The following is a 21303-nucleotide window of genomic DNA, read 5'->3' as shown; positions in this document are numbered from 1 at the left end:
GTTTTGAGTGCAGCATTGCCCTCTACTGGAAGAGAACAGAACTGCAGGACCTGGGACCATCTTAAAAGTGTCGATGTTCTATGAATTTTAGGTAGAAAGAAAAGAGAAGGCATAGCCTAAAAAGCATGGGGAGAAGATCGGATGATTTTATATTACTATCCTTTATTATTTTATTGTCAGATTTTAATTGTCAGATTTTAGCAACATATTTTTCTACTTCTTTTTCCTTTGAAGTTCCCATTGGGTAACTTCATCCATCAGGCCATGATCTGTAGACCCTCCTGATGAAAGAATCTGGGTGATTGTAAGCCCAAATCCTGTCCCCAAAGCATTAATATGCAAACATATTTTGTATGTTTTAATTGTCTCAGGCATGTTTTTATATTGTATATAAGAGGATGGGGTGGAGGGTTTGAACTGCAGATAGTCACCTTCAGGTGATTTTAATAAAGGTTTTCAAAATCCATAATGAGGACTGTGAAGATGACACTGAAATGATGAGTTGATGCCTCATCATTACAGAAAATCCTCTGTAAAGAAACTCTTGAGGAAGTTTATAATTTAGAAATACCTGCAAACTTCACACTTCCTACTTACTGTACACTTGGAAGGGAGTTGCTTAAATGTTGAGAAGAGGAAAATCTGTTCTCTTTGGTGAGCCTTTTAACCTCAGCAATGCCAAGCAGGTCAAGGTTTTCCACCTTTTATATGTGTGTGATGCTTCTCCCAAAGAGTATGACAAAAAAGAATAATATTTGAGAAGGATAGGTGAGAAAGCACTGAAAGAAAATTGTGATTTTCCAGCAAAATCATAGTAAACATAGATTCTCTATTTGTCCCTAACAACTATCCTTGATGCTGAGGAAAATAGTATTCAGAATAACTATCCTTTTGCAATTATTACCTAGTGATCCTTGCAATGCAGATAAAAACTTGTATACACAACTATTATCAGTTTATTATTTTTTTATAGTACTGGGGATTGAACCCAGGGGTGCTCTAACACTGAGCTATACCCCCAGTCCTTTGTATTTTGAAATAGGGTTGCATTAAGTTGCACAGACCGGCCTTGAACTTGTGATCCTCCTGCCTCAACCTCCCAAATAATGGGGAGTACAGGAGTGTGTCACCATGCTAGCTATTTTAATCTTATTGTATATAAGTTTGTGAAAGGTTAAATAATAAAAGTCACTACTTCATGTATTCATTCATTTTTATATTATGCTACAAAGTGTCTAGTGATATTCTGTTATCACAATTTTCTGAAATGTTGAAATTGGTTCCTGAAGTCTCATAAATTTGTAACTTTAATTAATTAATCAGTTTTGGAGGTACTGGGGATTGAACACTGGGCCTTGAACATGCTAGGCAAACACTTTATCACTGAGCTACCCCCAAACTCAATTTATAATTTTAGAAATTATTCCAATAGTAAAGTATTTAATTGTAACATAGTCTAACACTGTGATAATACTTCTATGAAGCCATTCTCTTGGTTTTTAGTAAATTCTTCCACGGCGAATTGATTCTTGCTCATTTTCAACCAACGGAGTATATAAAATAATTTTGGAAGTTTTAGAGATGAATTGCTGAATACAATAATTACAAAAGTGATGTATAAAATGTTAAAACTCAAAGTCAGCATGATGGAATAGACTTCAGAGTCCATAAATTAAGCTATATATTTATGATCTACTGATTTCTGTCAAGAGTGAAAAGATCATTTAGTGAGGAAAGACTGATCTTACAACAAATGGTGCTGGGAAACTGGAAATCATGTGTCAAAGGACTTTGTACATCTGTCACACCATATATGAAGATTACCTCAACATTTATCAAATCCTTAAAGGTAAAACTATAAACTCCTAAAAGACAACAAAAGTGGGAATGATGGTGAGTGTCTGTAATCCCTGTGATTCAGGAGGATTGGGTAGGAAGATAGCAAGTTCAAGGCCAGCCAGGACAACTTAGTGAGAACCTGTTTCAGAATAGAAAATAAAAAGGGAAGGGGATGTAGCTCAATGGTATCGTGCCCTTGGGCTCAATCTCCAGTCCAGGGGGTGGGGGTGGGGAAGAAAAGGAGCAAAAGGGTAAATCTTCATGATTTTGGATTAATCAACAGTTTCTTGCCCACTTGCATAGCTAACAACAACAGCAAAACAATAACAACTAGTTCTTGCCAGGTTGTGGAGAAATTGGAACACTTATACATCCATGGCTAGTGAAAATGAAAAATACTATAACTACTGTGGACAAGAGCAATAATTCCCAAGAAGTTAAAGACAGAATTACTGTGTGACTTAACTGCACTCTTGAGTTTTTAAAAGAATTAGGAACATACAAACAAAATTTCTACAAAAGAGATGGGGTATATAGCTGAGTGATACAGTGCTTGCATACCATGCACAAGGTCCTGTGTTCTATCCCTAGCACCACCAAACAAAACAAAACTTGTGTATAAATGTTCAAAACAGCATTATTCAAGGGGACATGTTCAAATGTCCATCAGTTGAAGAAAAGATTTTAAAAGCATGGTATAGCTGGAAGAAGTGGTGCATTCCTATAATATCAGGTACTCAGGAGGCTGAGGGAGGAGGATCAATAGTTTGTGATCACCCAGGCATAGTGGCGCACACCTGTGATCCCAGCGGCTTGGGAGGCTGAGGCAGGAGGATCAAAACCAGCCTCAGCAAAAGTGAGACATTAAGCAACTCAGTGAGACCCTGTCTCTAACTAAAAATACAAAACACTGCTGGAGATGTGGCTCAGTGGTCGAGTGCCCCCAAGTTCAATCCCCAGCACCCCCTGCCCACCCCCACCCCCCAAAAAAATGACACCTAAAAAAAATTCTTGACCAGCCTGGGCATATTAGCAAGACCCTGTCTCAAAATAAAAATTTAAAACCAGCTGGGGGTCTAACTCAATGACAGAGCACTTGCCTAGCATGAGCAATGCCCTGGGTTCAATCCCCAGTACTGGGGGGTAGGAGAAAGCATGGTTCATCTATACAATATCCTTATCTATACATAATAAGGATTTAAGTACTGATACACAGGACAACATGAATGAACCTTGAAACCATTGCACTATGTGAAACAAATCAGATACAAAAGGCCACATATTGTATACTTCCATTTACATGAAATGTCTAGAATGGATAAATCCATACAGACAGAAAGAATTACTGGTTTCCAGGGATGAGGATGAGGGTATGAAAAATGCCTATTTAATGTATATTTATTTGGGAATGACAAAAATTATGTAATGGAATTAGATAGTGGAATTTTATCTTAATCTTTTTTCTTAAAGTATGACTTTGGAGTCAGGGAAACATGAATTTGAGTTCTAGTTCTATGTGACAATGGGCAAGATATTTAATATCTATAAAATTTCAATTTACCATCTATAATATTGGTATAAAAATGGTAATATTTCACATAATTTTGGTAAGAATTAAATTAGAAGACAACATAAAACTAGTACTATCTTAATGAGTGGCATTGCAATACAGAAACCTAGAGATCACTTCTGATATCAACCTCTGCCCCAACATCCAATCATGTAGACTTTGTCTTCTAAATTTTTCTTTTCATCCCCCACCCCCACCCCCATGCTGGGGATTGACCTCAGGACCTCGGATATGTTAGGCAAGTGCTCTAGCACTGAACTACATCCCTGGCTGCTAAACATCTCTTGAATTTATATTTTTTTCTAACTCTTCGACTGCCACCTGAGAGAGATGAAAACAAAGTAGCCCCTAGGAGTTGAAAGCTGGCCCCACACTCATAGCTGGGCCATATTAGCTCCTGTTGGATATACACAATCTCATAGAAGATCAACTTCAGACATGCTAGAATGAGAGAAAGCAAAGCTATTTTACAGTTTTGTCTAAAAATAGACAAAAACAAGGTCACTGTGGGACCCAGAAAACACCAACACTTCTTATCTTGGTTGAAATGACTGATCACAACTTTATTAGCTTTACCCTCTTCTAGATTATCCTCATTTCAGATTACAATTTATTCACAAACTCATAGAATTGACTCCATTCTCTAAGAATATATTATCCATAGCAAGCCCTCATTTTCTTTGACCCTCCCCCAAATCATCTAACCAAAGTCCAAGATCAATTATAGCCCCAATTCTATCATTGCTTCTAATTTTTTTTTTTTTTACTGAGATACCTCATGTATGGTGGTTCCTCCTAATTCGTGTTCTCCCTCTCTGCAATGAGTAATAAACCCAATTTGTTCAACTCCAAGTGTGTTCCTGGTGATCTGTGGGAGGAGGCCATCTGTTGAGAGCCATGGCCAGGTCAAGATGGCGCATGGCATTTTGCCAGAAGGGGCGGTTCCTGCTGCCTCAGGTGCCCGCTATTTTTGAGTTCTCACGGAGTTCCTAGAGAGTTTGCGTAGGTTGGTTGAGTTCCAGTTGAGCTCAAGGGGAGTTCCTGGAGGGTCGTGTGGGTGACGTTTGCATGAGTTCGAAAATAAAGTTCGTTCCTGCTTGAATCTACAAGTGGCTCGACCTCCCAGTTATTTGTGCCCAGCCAGACTGCAGCATTTGGTGGCCCGCACGGGGAACGCCTGAAGCTTGGGGGTAAGTGAAACTGCTCGCCCCTGAGGGCAGGGCGAGAGAATGAGTGACCATTTCAAAAAACAATGTGTTCTTGTTTTGATTTGTTACGTTTCTGTTTCAAGCTGCCTGCCCCTAGAAATAAATAGGATGCTAGAAAAGTTGTTCGGTCCTGAGGAAGAGATAGAGATAGACCACAGATATACATTTCAAGAAAATAGGAAAATTGATACAATGCATTTTTGTTCTGTTTTTGTTTCATTCTGTTTCGGATTTGTTTTATGTTATCTTGTTGGGTTGCATTATCTTTGTAGCAGAAATATGGGGTCAGAAATTAGCAAAAAACAAACTGAAACTGAAAGAGTGTTAAGTAAATTGCTAGAGGAAGGAGGCACCCCAGTAAAACCAAGAACAGTTAGGGCATACGTTGATACGATACAAAAATGTAGCCCATGGCTTTTTAAGGAGGAGTTGTTGAATATATCACAATGGGACCATCATGGTGAAGATTTAAGGAACAGGGAAAAGAAAAACCCAGGAACTTTGCCAGTTGGCACATTGCCATTATGGATGATGATACAATTTTGTTTGCCTAGTCCAAAGATTTCAGTTCAGATTATGGTAGAAGACATATTAGATCAGGAAAAAGAGGAGGCCTCTCGAGATAGTCAGAAAGGGGAAGAAAGTTTAGAGGAGAAAAAGCTATCAAGGGAGAAGTTACAACAGGAGGCTGCTACTAACACCATTCTATCACTAGAGGGTGTAATTCAACCAACACCTCCACCTATGGAGACAACATATGCTGAGTGGCCCTCAACCCCCGTAGTTGATAGATGGGATCCTGAGACAGGACCTCAAAGATTAGCATGCCCTGTGTTTGAGGAGGCAGGAGAGCAGCGAGTTCACCATGCTTTAGATTTCAAAACAGTGAAGCAGCTGAAAGAGGCTGTAACAACCTATGTTACTCAAGCGCCCTTCACTGAAAGTGTGGTCGAATCCGTTACCAACTTGAACATGACGCCAGCAGATTGGGCTAGTATGTGCAAAGCTGTGCTAAATGGAGGACAATATCTGTTATGGAAGGTTTCCAATCAGGAATTTTGCACGGAGACGGCTAGGCAAAATGCAGCAGCCAGTTATCCTCAGAGAAATCTAGATATGTTGTTAGGAAAGGGACCTTATGAGGGTCAGCTGCAACAAATTAGATATGATCCTGCCATATGCTCACAAATCGCTTCAGCTGCGGTTAGGGCATGGAAAACTTTACAGGGGCATGGAGATTTACAAGGTCAATTATCTAAGGTAATAAAGGAGCTAATGAACCTTACACTGAATTTGTAGATAGGCTTATACAAACAGCTACCAGAATCTTTGGGGATGTAGAACAAGCGATGCCATTAATAAAACAACTAGCCTATGAACAAGCAAACAGATGGTGCAGGGAGGCCATTAGACCATGGAAACATGGAGATTTAAACACATATATTAAATTACACAGAGACATTAATGAACAAGGGCAAGTCTTAGCAGCTGCAGTACAACAGGCTTTAGGTGCCAGGCCAAAAACATGCTACATTTGTGAACAAACAGGACATTTTAAAAGGAGTTGCCCCATAGGAGGAGGGTTTAACAAAACTAAGTATCAAAGGGGTAGAATACCGGGTATTTGCCCACGATGCCATAGAGGGAGACATTGGGCTAATGAATGCCGTTCTCAAACCACTATAGAGGGTACTCCGTTATCAAAAAACGGACAAGGACCAGGTGTTTACCCACGATATTGTGGAGAAAAACATTGGGCTCCATTGACAAAAAATGGACAGGGGGGCCCAATGCTCTGGGGCCCACGACCACAAATATACAGGGCATTGGAGGAACCCAGCAACACCATCAGGGTAGTGCCCAGGACACATTATCCATTAGATCCCTCATTAGACAAACCAGAGGGAGCACAGGGTTGGATATCTGCGCCTCCGCCAGAGCAGTACTAACTCCAGAGTTCAAATCATTCCCACAGGGGTAAAAGGACTTCTTCCCCAAGGAACAGTATGCTTATTATTAGGATGCAGTTCTTCTACTCTAAAAGGACTTATGATAAATCCTGGGGTAATTGATCCTGATTATGAAAGTGAAATAAAAATTATAGCCAGTTCTCCAAGGGGTATAGCAGTAATTTCACCAGGAGATAGAATAGCACAGTTATTAATAATACCTAGCCTACATGATAAATTTTCAGTCATACTATAGAAAGAGGTTCCAGGGGATTAGGCTCCACAGGTGTAGATCGGGCTATGCTTTCTTTAAATTTAGATTCTCGCCCCATGCTAAAACTAAATATTCAAGGACATGAATTTAATGGGCTACTGGATACAGGTGCAGACCTTAGCATTATCTCTCGTCAAGAATGGCCAAAACATTGGCCGTTACAACAAGCCATTCAAATGCTTCGAGGCCTAGGAGTGGCAACTAATCCCCATAGAAGTGCGATGGTATTAGATTGGAAGGATTCTGAAGGATGTGAAGGAACTATACAGCCATATGTATTGGATCATCTTCCTATAAATTTATGGGGATGAGATGTCCTAGATCAATTAGAACTAACATTAACAAATAACATCAATTCAAATGCGCCTACTATTATGGCTAGACAAGGTTTTAGGAAAGGAAAAGGATTAGGAGAAAAGGGACAAAGTATAGTGGCACCAATACAAATAGATCAAGAAATAGATAGACATGGATTGGGTTTTCAGGATGGGTCACTGAGACAATAAAAATTACTTGGAAATCAGAAAGACCAGTATGGGTTCCTCAGTGGCCCCTGACTAAAGAAAAGATACAAGTAGCCCATGACCTGGTCAAACAACAATTAGCGGAGGGACATATACAACCTTCTGTATCTCCCTATAATACTCCCATTTTTGTCATCAAAAAGAAACCTGGTAAATGGAGATTATTGCAAGATTTAAGATCTATTAATAACGAGATGGTTATTATGGGACCTGCTCAATCGGGGATTCCTCAATTGTCTGCTTTGCCAAAAACCTGGTATGTTTTAGTTATAGATATTAAAGATTGGTTTTTTTCAATTCTAATTCTTCCTGAGGATAGTCCACGTTTTGCATTTACTATCCCTGCGCTGAATCATGAAGGTCCCGATGAAAGATATGAATGGAAAGTATTCCCTCAAGGATGGCTAACAGCCCAACTATGTGTCAAATTTATGTTAACAAAGCAATCCAGCCACTTAGAAATCAAAATCCTGAACTACAAATATTTCACTATATGGACGATGTATTATTAGCACATAAAGATAAAAACACATTGCTAGAATGTTATGCCACACTTACAAATTTATTAAAAAATATAATCTAGAGATAGCAATAGATGAAGTACAATTAAATTTTCCAATTAATTATTTAGGAGTTCCATTATCCTCTACCATGGTTCGTCCACCAAAAATTCAAATACGAGTAGATCAACTCAAATCACTTAACGACTTTCAAAAGTTATTAGGAGACATAAATTGGATAAGGCCTTATCTAGGCATACCAACAGGAGAGTTGGGACCTTTATTTGATATCCTAAAATATCCATCAGATCCAAATTCACCCGCATATTAACGCCTGAAGCAAGAAAGACATTAAAAATCATTGAAACATATATGGGAAAATATGCATCTGGATAGAATTGATATAAGTTTGCCTTTGTTATTTATTGTACTACCAACAAAAAATATTCCTATGGGAGTATTTTGGCAAGAAGGTCCATTATTATGGATACATTTATCTTATTCTCCTAATACTATTCTTACTAGGTATCCTGAGGCTGTAGGACAATTAATACTCAAAGGAATAAAAGCAGCAAAGTGAGTGTTTGGAATTTCTCCCAATAAAATTATTACTCCATATACTATGGATCAAATTGATGAGTTAGCTAATGAGTTAAATACTTGGGCAATAATCATGTGCAAATCTAATGTTTCATTTGATAACCACTTACCATCTAATCCTTTGTTGTCTTTTTGGTCTTCGCATCCTGTAGTTTTTCCAAAAATGACAAGAAAAACACCTATCATGAATGCTCCAAATATATTCACTGATGGGTCAAATAATGGTACAGCAGCAGTAGTTACCCCTGATCAAACTTTTACATTTTTAGTATCCAAACAATCAGCTCAAAAGGTAGAGCTTAATGCAGTATTACAAGCTTTTGTGATGTTTAAAGATTCTGTATTTAATTTATTTTCCGATAGTCAGTATATAGTTAATGCTATAGTATACCTTGAAGATGCTGGTAGGATTTCCCCTTCCTCTATTGTTTTCTCTTTGTTTTCTACCATACAAAGTCTAATCTGGAACAGAAAAGATCCATTCTTTATAGGACATATCAGGGCACATACAGGATTGCCTGGAGCCCTTAGTTTGGGCAATGATTTAGCAGACAAAACTACACATGACATACATATTTTTTCTACACTAGAAGAAGCTACAAATTTTCATAAATCCTTCCATGTCAATGCAAATACTTTAAAAAAGCATTTTAAAATAACTAAGGAACAAGCTAGACAAATAATAAAACAATGTCAATATTGTGTGACCTTTTTACCACAAGTTAATCTGGGAGTCAATCCTAGAGGACTGATACCTAACCATATTTGGCAGATGGATGTCACACACTTGCCAGAATTTGGAAAATTAAAATATTTGCATGTTACAGTTGATACTTCTTCTGGATTTTTGATGGGCTCCCTTCATGCCAGAGAAAAAACTAGAGATATTATAGCTCATTGCTTACAAAATTTTGCCACTGTGGGTGTTCCAAAACAGATAATGGCCCTGGCTATACTTCTACCTCTTTTAAACAATTTTGCTCATCATTTGGCATTACTCATATAACAGGAATCCCATACAATCCACAGGGACAAGACATAGTTGAAAGAGCTCATCAAACTATTAAAATGTACTTATTAAAGCAAAAAGAGGGAATTGGGAAGGGGTATATATCCCCCAAAGATAAACTTAAAATAACCCTTTTTATTCTAAACTTTTAAAATTTGGATTCATCAGGGCTTAGTGCTGCAGAAAGGCACATATGTCCAAAAAATGTACATAAGCCCAAGGTACTTTGGAAGGATATTCTAACAGGACAATGGAAAAGTCCTGACCCAGTGATTGTCTGGAGTCGGAGGTCTGTTTGTGTGTTTCCACAGGGAGTACAGCAGCCAATTTGGATTCCAGAGAGACTAACTAAAGCGATTTCTACAGACCAAAAAGAAGATGCTTTGGCTCAAATCCATAACAGCTGATATCCAGAACTCCAGTTTGGCTATCCTTACAACTGCAACAGTGGTTCTCCCACACCAGGAGGCTAATGAATAATGAACACCATTAAGGCCTATTTCAAATGTAAGAAACCTTGGGGCTTGCTTGTGGGAATACCTTCAGTCCCATATGCAAGTTACAGGAAAAAGGATGGGATATCAAAAGAAGAGTCAAACCCAGGTGGTAACCAGGATGTTTTTTTCAATATCTATTTTATTATTGCCCTTTCCCACATCATGAAGTTTTATTTTGTTTTTTGAGCTCATACAGACCTAGGTTAATGTTTTTCTGATCAGTTTTATGTTTTGACTGTGGAGTTTTTGAGCATTGCAATGGGGATTTCACCTGTAAAAAGCTACAAGGCCTTTACTATTATGTTATATGTTGTATGTATTGTGTTATGTGTGCACACTTGTGTTTTGTGTTGTATGTCTGTATGTGCATATGTCCATATATCATATATGAGGAGTACTCATGAAAAAATGGATCCAAATTTTTTTTATTATTCACATGATTTAAATGGTTTAATTTAAATTGGGTAAACAGCTGTTGAGGATTGTTTTAAAATGTGAACAAAAAAGGAGGTTAACAGATCTGTTTACTTTCACCTTTCCTTTTCATTATATCTAATTCTATTCAGGATACTAAATTGTTTAGAAAATTGCTTTTTTTTAGTGCCTGCTGGAATGTTACATAATTTTTTTTTTTAGCCATCACTGCCAGAATTCCTATCTTCATCCCAGTGCCGGTGAAGACAAAGATAAAACCAAACTACAGCTTCTGCGATAGCTATCACAACAAACTGTATAAACTGATGCATCAATGAATAATGTAACTCAACAAGTGATACTCAATCAAGGAGTCGATTTACTTTGGGAGGAAATGGACATATTAATGGATTCCTCTGCTTTGAACTGCTTGCAGAACTTGCCTGGACTATGTATCACTTGTATGCATTGTGAACTATCTGTTGGTGCACTGAATTGTGGTAGTGCCGGGGTATCTTTGCTGATGATGTCATCGGTGGTACAATTTTTCCAAAAGGGGCAGTCAATTGGCTTGGTGTCGTGGCATTTTGTATCCTCCCCTTTCTGCTTGTAGCAGGTTGTTTATGGTGTTTGTGTAAAAACCACTATCCACAAGTGTGGCTAAATACTGGGCCAGTAGTCAATGACGGGTAAGATCCAATTGCAGTGGTACCAATGTAAGACAGGAGGCTGACACCTTGAGGTCAGCTCATCCAATGATGGGTAAGGACCATATGTAGTATTGGACAACCTAAGACAGGCACGGTGCCTAAGCCACATGCTTGTTGTTTAATTAAACAAAAGGGGGGAGATGTTGAGAGCCACAGCCAGGTCAAGATGGTGCCTGGCATTTTGCCAGAAGGGGCGGTTCCTGCCTCTGGTGCCCGCTATTTTTGAGTTCTCTAGGAGTTCCTAGAGAGTTCGCGTGGGTTGGTTGAGTTCCAGTTGAGCTCCTGGGGAGTTCCTGGAGGGTCGCTTGGGTGGTGTTCACGTGAGTTCGAAAATAAAGTTCCTTCCTGTTGAATCTACAAGTAGCTCGACCTCCTGGTTATTTGTGCCCAGCCAGACTGTGGCAGCCATCAACACACCCAGTGTGAGTCATCAACATCCTTGCTTAGTCTGTTGCAATAAATTCGTCAGTTTTTGTGTTGCTATTGTTGTTGTTTGTTTTGTTTTCTTTTTTGGTTCTGGGAATGCCACCAGGGGTGCTTTACCACTGATCCACATCCCCAGCCCTTTTTATTTTCATTTTTTTTAAAATTTAAGATAGGGTTTCACCAATTTGCTGAGATTGACCTTGAACTTGGGATGCTCCTGCCTCAGCCTCTGGAGTTGCTGAGATTCTAGACGCACAGATCTTGTTGCATTTTAATGAGATTCACTCTGAGATGATCATGCTGACAATGATTGTTTTTAAGGAGACTTCATAAAAAATGAATACTGAGTCTGTTAATTATTCATTCATTCTTCCAAATATTTATTGATCAATATGAATAGCTTTGTGATCAACATCATGAAAATATTTTTAAGAAGTCAGGCAAATAGTACACACCTGCAATCCCAGCTACTCAGGAGGCTGAAATTCAAGACCAACTTGGGCAACTTAACAAGATCCTGTGTCAAAATAAAAAGGATTGGGGACATAGAGTGCACCTGGGTTCAATCCCCAGTGCCGTAAATACATACATACATACATACATACATACATACATTAATTAAAAAGGGCTGGGTGTAGCTCAGTGATTAAACACTTGCCTAATATTCTGGAGGCCCTGGATTCAATTCCCAGAACTGTAAAATAAAAAACAATTTTTTTCTTTCTTTCTTTCTTTTTTTTTTTTTTAAACCACTAAAACCTTGCTTTCCAGAAACTCTGACAGCCAGGCATAGTGGCTCATGTCTATAATCCTGGAAGGCCAAAGCGGGAGGATTGTGAGTTCAAAGCCAGTCTCAACAACTTAGTAAGACCCTGTGTCAAAATAAAATATATATTTCAAAAAAAGGGAGGGGGCTTGGGATGTGGCTCAATGGTTAAGTGCCTCTGGGTTCAATCCCCTAAAACAACAACAAAACAAAAAACCCAAAGATATAGAGCAGACTCTTATTCTAATACTTAACATTTCCTGTTTCTTAAATTTACTTAATGGATAAAATTTTTATGATATGCAATATTTTTTTAATTTTGTTTATGCATGAACTTTAAGACGGGGCAAAGGCAAGGCTTTTTTAGCTAATGAGTAGGCCTAGATGGCAGCCTAGAATCTGCATTTCAGTATGGCGTTACTGTTTTTTTTTTATTTTTTCATCTCATAGTGGATAATCCATGCTTGTATGTGAGGATTGGGAGCTGCCTTAAAGTGATATACAAGAATTCATTAAAGATTGAAAAAATTCTTACCTTGAAGTAGAATATCTATAGGTTGTTTATGATTCTGCATAGAAATGCAACATAGGGCACAACTAGGAAACTGTACAAATATTTTCATATTCATGGTTTTGGGTAATCAGCAAAGTATAAGGTAATTTTACTCATTACTTTAAAGTTTGAGATTATTTTATACCCACTATAATTTCTCATATAGTTCTCATTTTATATCATCATTCTAGAAAGCACTGTGTAAGTCTTCAACTTAATCAGATTCTAGGAGAATGTATCTGTAATTAAGACAGGCATGGTGGTACACACCTGTAATCCCAGGTACTCAGGAGGCTGAGACAGAGGAGTACAAATCTGAAGTCAGACTTGGTAACTCAGTGACCCTATCTCAAAATTTAAAGAAAAGAAGGGAGAGCTGGGAATATAGCTCAGTGCAAAGCATCCCTGAGTTCAATCCCCAGCACTAAAAAACATGTATGTGTATACATGCACATATATATATATATATGTACATAGATATACATATATACATATATCTGTAATTAATCTGCCAGAAAATATGGTTGGTGCGCCAACCTTGCCTTCAGAAATCCCACAGCATAATTTACTTCTTTACCAAGAAAATAACATACTGCAGAAGCTATAGATTTTCCTAGAAACTTGTTCTTTGTACTATTATAAGCCAAGGAACATTTTTAGGCCTTCCATCAACATTTATTTATTTATTTAAAAATATGGAACACTTCATGAATTTGCACATCGTCCTTGTGCAAAGGCCATGCTAATCTCTATATCATTCCAATTTTAGTATATGTGCTGCACCATTTCATAAGTTCTATTATAAAATGAATGCATCAAGCACCAAGAGACAAACCAAGCTAGAAATATTGACTGGTTTGCTTCTGTGCGTCCCTCCTAGATACTGCAACTCAAATTGGGAAACTGCCTCTTAAGTAGATTTCTTTAAGGTGATAGAAGTAATAAACCTAGAAGTAATAAACCTTTTGAATTATCTTCTCCAACAACCTTTTCTATTCAGATACACCCCTTCTGGCTCTTCTAGCTCACAAACCAATATCCAGTCCCAATAAAGACGTAGGAAGTACTGGGGAACTACTAGCCCTCCTCTGACTCCTTGGCTGTCGCGGATATTTGATGCAACGGGAAGGGCATGTGAAACAAAGACAGGCTCCACACTTGACCTCCACAGTTGAAAATACGAGAGTCGTACTAAGTTCCATCCCATATGGTATCCAAGTTGAGGGGTGGGGTCTGCTTTATCCCTGGCTCTGTAAACCATAACAACTTATTAACACATGCATCTATATTCTCACCCACCAAGACAATCACTAAATATTGCCAATACTTACAAAATCCAGGAAGAGAAAGAATGTATTCCTTATTGACTTCACAAAAACAGAATCCTGGCAGGATAAGATGGCATAATTTAAGGGGGAACTTGAGTGGAGTTTAATAAAAGAATGGTTTGCAAATGCAAAGCCGGGCTTAAGGGAGCCAAAATGTAAATATCTAGTGAAGTGTCCTGGGGCTAGCAGCACACCATCTCTGGAAGGTGTGATTACCAGGACCCGGAGAGGTTAGCCATAGAGAGAGAAAATTTGTCTGAAGTCATGCCACTGGGGAGATGGGCACAAAGCCTGGCTAGCTTGATACATACATAGCAAGCTGTTCTAATCTTTGGACCATGAAATCTGCACAGCACAAATAACCACCTTTGAGTATTAATCAAACAAAATCTGTCCCCAGGGTTTTAAAGCTGTCATGGTCCATGAAGTTTGGTTTCTTTTTCCGCCCAATTTAAATCCTGTAGGGGCTTCATGTACCCTTTGTCATACATGAGATCTGAGTAAGAAATTATGCCAAGAGGGATAAAGGACATTGAAATCAGTGAACTACAGAAGTTAGCAAAGACTTAACAAAGATCTGTGAGTCTTAAGAACACAAAATCAATCAACAATACAAATAATAAAATTAAAAGGAGCTTGTGGTGATCATTTATTTATGATACAAACTCCCACCTTTCCTAACTAAGAAGGTTTCAGTGACTATTTATTCCTAATGAAATGTTCTCACGTTTGTCTCACACAAGGATGAGATTTCAAACGTATATACTGCAACATAGATATGACAGTAACCTACCTAACAGTGAAAACTGAAGTTCAGAATTCCATCCTGTGTCCCAGGACTGATGTCTAAATGTCCTATTATTGTAATGTATTCAAGGTACATTTTTTTTTTTAGTACAATACCTGGTGCACTCATTCAGACTTCTCTGGACATTGGTAATTCTCAGTTATAAACAGTTATTCCAGGGGCTGAGTATATAGCTCAGTTGTAGATGCTTGCCTACCATGTGGGAGGCCCTGGGTTCCATCTCCAGCACCACATACACATACACACACTGTTATTACAGATGATCCAGTGTATGAAAGGTTGTATTATACCTCTGAGAATTCATGAACCTCAATTTAAGAAGCTGCTTTAGCCAGTCTCAGAAGATACTCGTTCTTAGCAAATGTAGAGATCACTGAAGCAAGGTGGTTATCATTAACACTAGACATAAGAATAGCACCCTTCTAATTATACTGTGTAAACATTATGTACTTTTTGTGGGCAGTTCAAACTCTATCAACCAAGTCTTCACATACACACACCTTTATATTCACTTGCCCTGAATTCTGGGGACAAGAAGGTAGATATTTGAGAAGTGACTCCAGTAAGTGACTCCAGTTTATTGGTTACTCTGACTCTAGCTCCTGTTGTATTTGTTTACTCTTTAGTAATTAGGTAAAGGTACAGGATTGTCCAAACTCACAGAGATCATTATGTCCCAGAAATTTCAAGTTTACTTTATATTTAAAGTATATATATAGATAGATAGATATAGATATATATATATATATATATATATATATATATATATATATATATATTTTTTTTTTTTTTTTTTTTTTTTTTTTTGTACAAGGGATTGAACCGAGAGGTGTTTTACCTCTGAGGAACATCCCCAGTGACCCTCGCCCTTTTTTTTTTTTTTTTTTAATTTTGTGACAGGGTTTTGCTAAGTTGCTAAGGCTCTCATTAAGTTTGTGAGGCTAGCCTCAGATTTGTAATCCTCCTGCCTCAGCTTCCTGAGTCACTGGGATTATAGGCATGTGCCACCACATCTGGCAGAAATATCTTTTATGTTGGAAGATAAGATGTTTAAAAACACTAGATTAGGCCCTATATGATGGCGCATTGTAATCCCAGTAACTTGGGAGGCTGATGCAGGAAAATTGCCAGCCTCAGCAACTTAGTGAGGCCTTAAGCAACTCAGAGAGACCCTGTCTCAAAATTCTAAAAAAGGGGCTGGGGATGTGGTTCAGTGGTAAAACACCTATGGGTTCAATCCTCAGTACCAAGTGAATAAATAAATAAATAGGGGCTGGGGATGTGGCTCAAGCAGTAGCACGCTCGCCTGGCATGTGTGCGGCCCGGGTTCGATCCTCAGCACCACATATAAACAAAGATGTTGTGTCCGCCGAAAACTAAAAATAAATAAATAAATATTAAAATTTAAATAAATAAATAGGGCTGGGTGTAGTACTGCAAAACAAACAAACAAACTAGATCAGAAAATAAGCTATGATTAGAATATTGACTCCAGGTGTAATAACAGGTCATATTGTTTTACATTAACTGGCAGAACAGGAATCCACATCTTGTTCCCTCTCACAGATATTTTTGAATTGTAAATCAGGAGGAAAACTGATCTGATATATAAAGAAAGTTGCAAGAAATGCTATTTTTGTCACAAAAAAAATTACTTCCTCTTTAGTGAGGCAAAGAACTTAAACTGGGAGGCAGAATGATTTAAAATTTAGCAGCAGCTATGTGACCTTGGTTAAATCATTTGTGCTCAGTTATAGAGCACTTCCCTAACATGTAGCTGGGATTACAGGTATGAGCCACCATGCCCAACTCAAACACATTTCGGGAGGTCTTTTTTTGTCAATGGGCTAGAATTGTATATTCACATTTTGTCTAACTCACATTTTCTGATTCTATATTTTATGTACCCCATTGTTATATACTGTTTATGGTTTTACTTACCAGTTAGAAAAGTACATTTAATTTTTTAAAGCTTAAAAATTAAATTCTGTGAAATTAAATCAAAGCAAATAAAGCAGAGGATCTAGAAGATATCAAAGAAGCTATAAGAGGTAAATTGGGTCACTGTGGAGTTAGATTTTTATTGTCACGGTAGGTAAGAAATTGCATATTTTGACCAGGTGTGATAGTGCAAAACCTGTAATCCCAGCAGCTCAGGAGCCTGAAACAACAAGAGGACCGCAAATTCAAGGCCAGCCTCAGCAATTTACAGAAGCCCTAAGCAACTTGGTGAGACCCTGTCACAAAATAAAAAATAAAACAAGGGCGGAAGATATGGCTCAGTGGTAAAGCGCCTCTGGGTTCAATCCCTGGCAAAATTTTAAAAAAAGAAAAAGAAATTACATAGTTTGGGCAGGAGGTATAGGTCAGTGGTAGAATACTTACACTTGCCTAGCATACACAAGACCTGGGTTTGATCCCTAACACTGGGGAGGAGAGAGAGAAAAAAAGAATCTTACATCTCTTACTGCAGAGCAGTGGTAATCCTAGTTTCCCCATTATCTAAGGTGACTGTGTATTCTACTGTATTCAGTGGAATGTGGCTTTTTCCTCTGGGTACTGGAATGACCTCAAAGCTTCCCTGGTCCAGTTGATGCCAAATCACAACTACAGGGTGCATGATTAGAAAGAGAATGTTGATCTATCAAAAAAACAACCTTGGAGCTGGGGTGTAGCCCAGCAGTAGAGTTCTTGCCTGGTATGCATGAAGCCCTAGGTTCAATCCCCAGCTTCACAAAAAAGGAAAAAAAGAAATAAGCAAACTATATTTCAGTCATAAAATTGTTGATCTGTTTCCCATAAATCATGGATTCCCATAAAACATGGATAATCAGTATTATTTCCTGGTTCAGCCTTGTTCAGTTTAGCCTGATTTCTGATTTTGGTTCATGAATTTGAACCAAAGTAGGAATACACAGAAATAACTCCCCTGTGCTTGCCGTGGTGGTGGCTGAAGGGTTGATTGTGAACTTAGCATGTGTGGGGTCCTGAGTTTGATTGGCAGTAATTAAAAAAAAAAAAAAATCTGCAGAGAACCTCTTAAAGGGTTCCCCCCCACCTTTTCCTTTCCTTTTTGTGTTACTGGAGACTAAACTCAGGGTCTCAAAAATGCTAAGTGAGAGCTATACTGCTGAGCTACATCCCTAGCCACCCACCATGAATCATTCAGGGAGCCAGATAACACAATTTTTTCGGGAGGGTGGGTATTAGGGATTGAACCCATGGGTGCTTTACCACTGAGCTACATCCCCAAACTTTTAAATTTTTTATTTTAAGTTTGCTAAATTGCTTAGGGCCTCACTAAGTTGCTGAAGCTGTCCTGGAACTTGTGATCCTCTCCTCCTTGCCTGATCTTCTTGAGTTTCTGGGATTATAGGAGTGTGCCACCATACCCAGGCATAGAACACAGTTTAGCCATTATGGGCCTTTAAAGTATTTTTAAATATCCATGTGAGTACTTGATGAGCATATCAAATAAATATTCACCAATATTTACCTTGTACTTACATCAGTGAATGACCAGTTGAACTAATACTGTAATTATGAAATGTCAGAGTCATCTTGGATGCCTCCTTCTCCTTTACTCCCACGTTCAGTATATCACCCTCTTAATTTTATATCCTAATAACTCTCGTGATTCCATTCATTTTTCTCTATACCCATTGCCAGGCCTGATGTCATTTGTTGCTTGTCCTACAGTGAAGGGAAGGCAAGATATGAGTAGAGGGAGAGTACTAGGCATCCAGTTTGTGATTTCAGTAACTGTGCAATGAAGTCATTTTACAAAATGAAGAATATCAACTTTTAATATTTTATTTTATTATTCTATTTATTTATTGTGGTACTAGGGATCAAGCCCAGGACCTCACTCATGCTAGGCAAGCACTCTAACACTGAGCTACATCCCAACCTCTTCTCATTTTATTCTGAGACAGTCTCACTAAGTTGCCAAGGCTGGACTCAAATTTTTGGTTCTTTTGCCTCACCCTCCTGAGTTGCTGAGATTACAGGAATGTGCCACCGAACCAGGCAAGAATATCAACATTTTTGTTTTGTTTTGTTTTTTTCTATTGGTGCTGAGGGTTTAGACCAGGAGTGCTTTGCCACTGAGCTAGATCCCCAACCTTTTTTGTCTTTTTTAAATTTTGAGACAAGATCTTGCTAAATTGCCAAGGCTGAACTCGAACTTACAATTCTCCTGCTTCTGCCTCCCCAGTAACTGAAAAGAATACCAATTTTTTATAAATTGAGTAGTTTATGTTTGGATTCAGCTTGAAATGATTGAGCCATCTTGACAGGTAATCTCCTATCCCACTGGTTAGTGTTTAAGGGACAAAACTGTGAACGTTTTTAGATTTTCTTATACACAGACAGTGCCTCTTGTATTCTTTCAGTTCTCTCCCCCCCCACCCCACCCCCACCCCCCGCCCAGTGGTGTCTTGTTTCATTGCCTGGGTTGGCTTTGAACTCCTAGACTCAAGAGATCTTCCCACCATAGCCTCCCAAGTAGCAGGAACTATCTATTGTTGTTTGAATAGTTCTAAATAATTCTTTTTCTTTTGCAGTGTTGAAAATTGAACCCAGGGCCTCATACATATTAGGCAAGAGTTCTACCACTTATCTATGTCTCTATTCCTCTAAAAAAAAAAAAATTTTTTTAACTTGATACAGGATCTCACTAAGTTGCCAAGGCTATCCTCAAATTTGTGATGTTGCCATAGCCTCCCAAGTAGTTTGGATTACAGGTGTGTGCCACCATGTCAAGCTTAAATAATTCAATTTTTCATCATTTATTAAGTGATTGCTGTACACAGGTGGTCTTATAGTAGTTACTAATGTGCTAAGAATATAAAGGCCAAAACAGCAAGTCTACTGGACTTAGTATAAAGCTGAGCTGTGAGATGGAATACTGGGTTGGGGGAGTAGTGGATGTGAGGCCAGGCATGGTGGCACATGTCTGTAATCCCTGCAATTTTGGAGGTTGAGGCAAGAGGGTCTCAGGTTTGACACCAGCCTCAGCATTTAGTGAGACCCTGTCTCAAAAAAAATTAAAAGTCTGGGGCTGTAGCCTTATAGAGCACCCCTGGGTTCAATCCCTAGAATAAGGGAAGGTTGGGGGCAGGGAAAATAATACAGACATCATGGTGGTGAATGCCTGTAATCCCAGCAATTTGGGAGGCTGAGACAAAATGATTATAAATTTGAGTCCAGTCTTAACAACTTAGTGAGACCTTGTCTCAAAATAAAAATAAAAAGGGCCACGGATGTGTCTCAGTGGTAAAGTGCCCCTGGGTTAAATCCCTAGTATTAAAAAAAAAAATTGTAGATATGAAAAAACTTTCATTTAAAAGCACCAGAGATAAAGAATGAGTATGTTTCAGCAGGAGGAAAGTTAAAAAGATTGAAAACATTTGTACCTTCTTCAGAGATTAGTTAAGGGTCAACCCAGATTATCCTTCTAGAAATGTTATGACCACCATTATAGAATTATTTGATATATTATCTATTTCAATTTTTAGATCCTTCTAATATTGTTTCATAACTTTATTTCTCCCATAGTTCCTGTATTGCTTATCATTCACATTTTGTGTGTGTTTACACACGTGTCATGCTGGGGATTGAACCCAGGGTCTCATACTTGCTAGGCAAGCTCTCTGAGCTACATCCCCAGTCTGGCCTCCCTCAAGATGGGGGTATAGCTCAATGGTAGAATGCTTGTTCAAGGCCCTAGGTTCAGTCCTCAGCACCAGAAGCGAAAACAAACTTAGCTCTTGGCTTCCTCAAAACCAAACGAATTAGATTTTTAAAATATAATGGTTTGAGGGGCTGGCAATGTAGCTCAGTTGGTAGAATACTTGCTTTGCATGTGCAATGCCTTGGGTTTAATCCCCAACACTGTCAAAAAAAAAAAAAGGTTTGAGGCTGGGGATGTAGCTCAGCAGTAGAACTTTTTATTTAGCATGCACAAGGTCCTGGATTTGATCCTCAACACTACTGAAAGATAAATAAATAAAAATTGAAAAATAATGATTTACATTGATTTTTTTTTAAGAGAGAGAGAGAGAGAGAGAATCTTTTTTTTTTTTTTGTAAATGTGGTGCTGAGAATTGAACCCAGGTCCCGCCGGTGCTAGGCCAGCCCTCTACTCTGAGCCACTATCCCAGCCCAACATTGTTTTTTGTCTTACATAATAAAGGAAATATACCATTTCATGTGAGAAACTGTATCCTGTCTTTGTAAAGTTTTTTTTCTGTCTTTGAAAATTTTTCCTAAAACAATTTTTTTTTTTGTAAGAGCAATGGGCAAAGTGTATCTTTCACAAAAGTTA

The 21303-nt window shown here is 38.3% G+C and overlaps 1 pseudogene; it reads right to left on the bottom strand.

The window, feature by feature from the left end:
- Window positions 1-13528: 13528 nt before the first annotated feature.
- LOC114104441 (U6 spliceosomal RNA) lies at window positions 13529-13622 on the bottom strand (annotated as a pseudogene).
- Between the last annotated feature and the right edge of the window lie 7681 nt (window positions 13623-21303).

Source organism: Marmota flaviventris, chromosome 3 (assembly GCF_047511675.1).
Source record: "Marmota flaviventris isolate mMarFla1 chromosome 3, mMarFla1.hap1, whole genome shotgun sequence".
NCBI classification, from domain to species: Eukaryota; Metazoa; Chordata; class Mammalia; order Rodentia; family Sciuridae; genus Marmota; species Marmota flaviventris.
The sequence above is the reverse complement of the archived record's forward strand: the minus strand, read 5'-3'. Positions and strand labels throughout refer to the sequence as shown.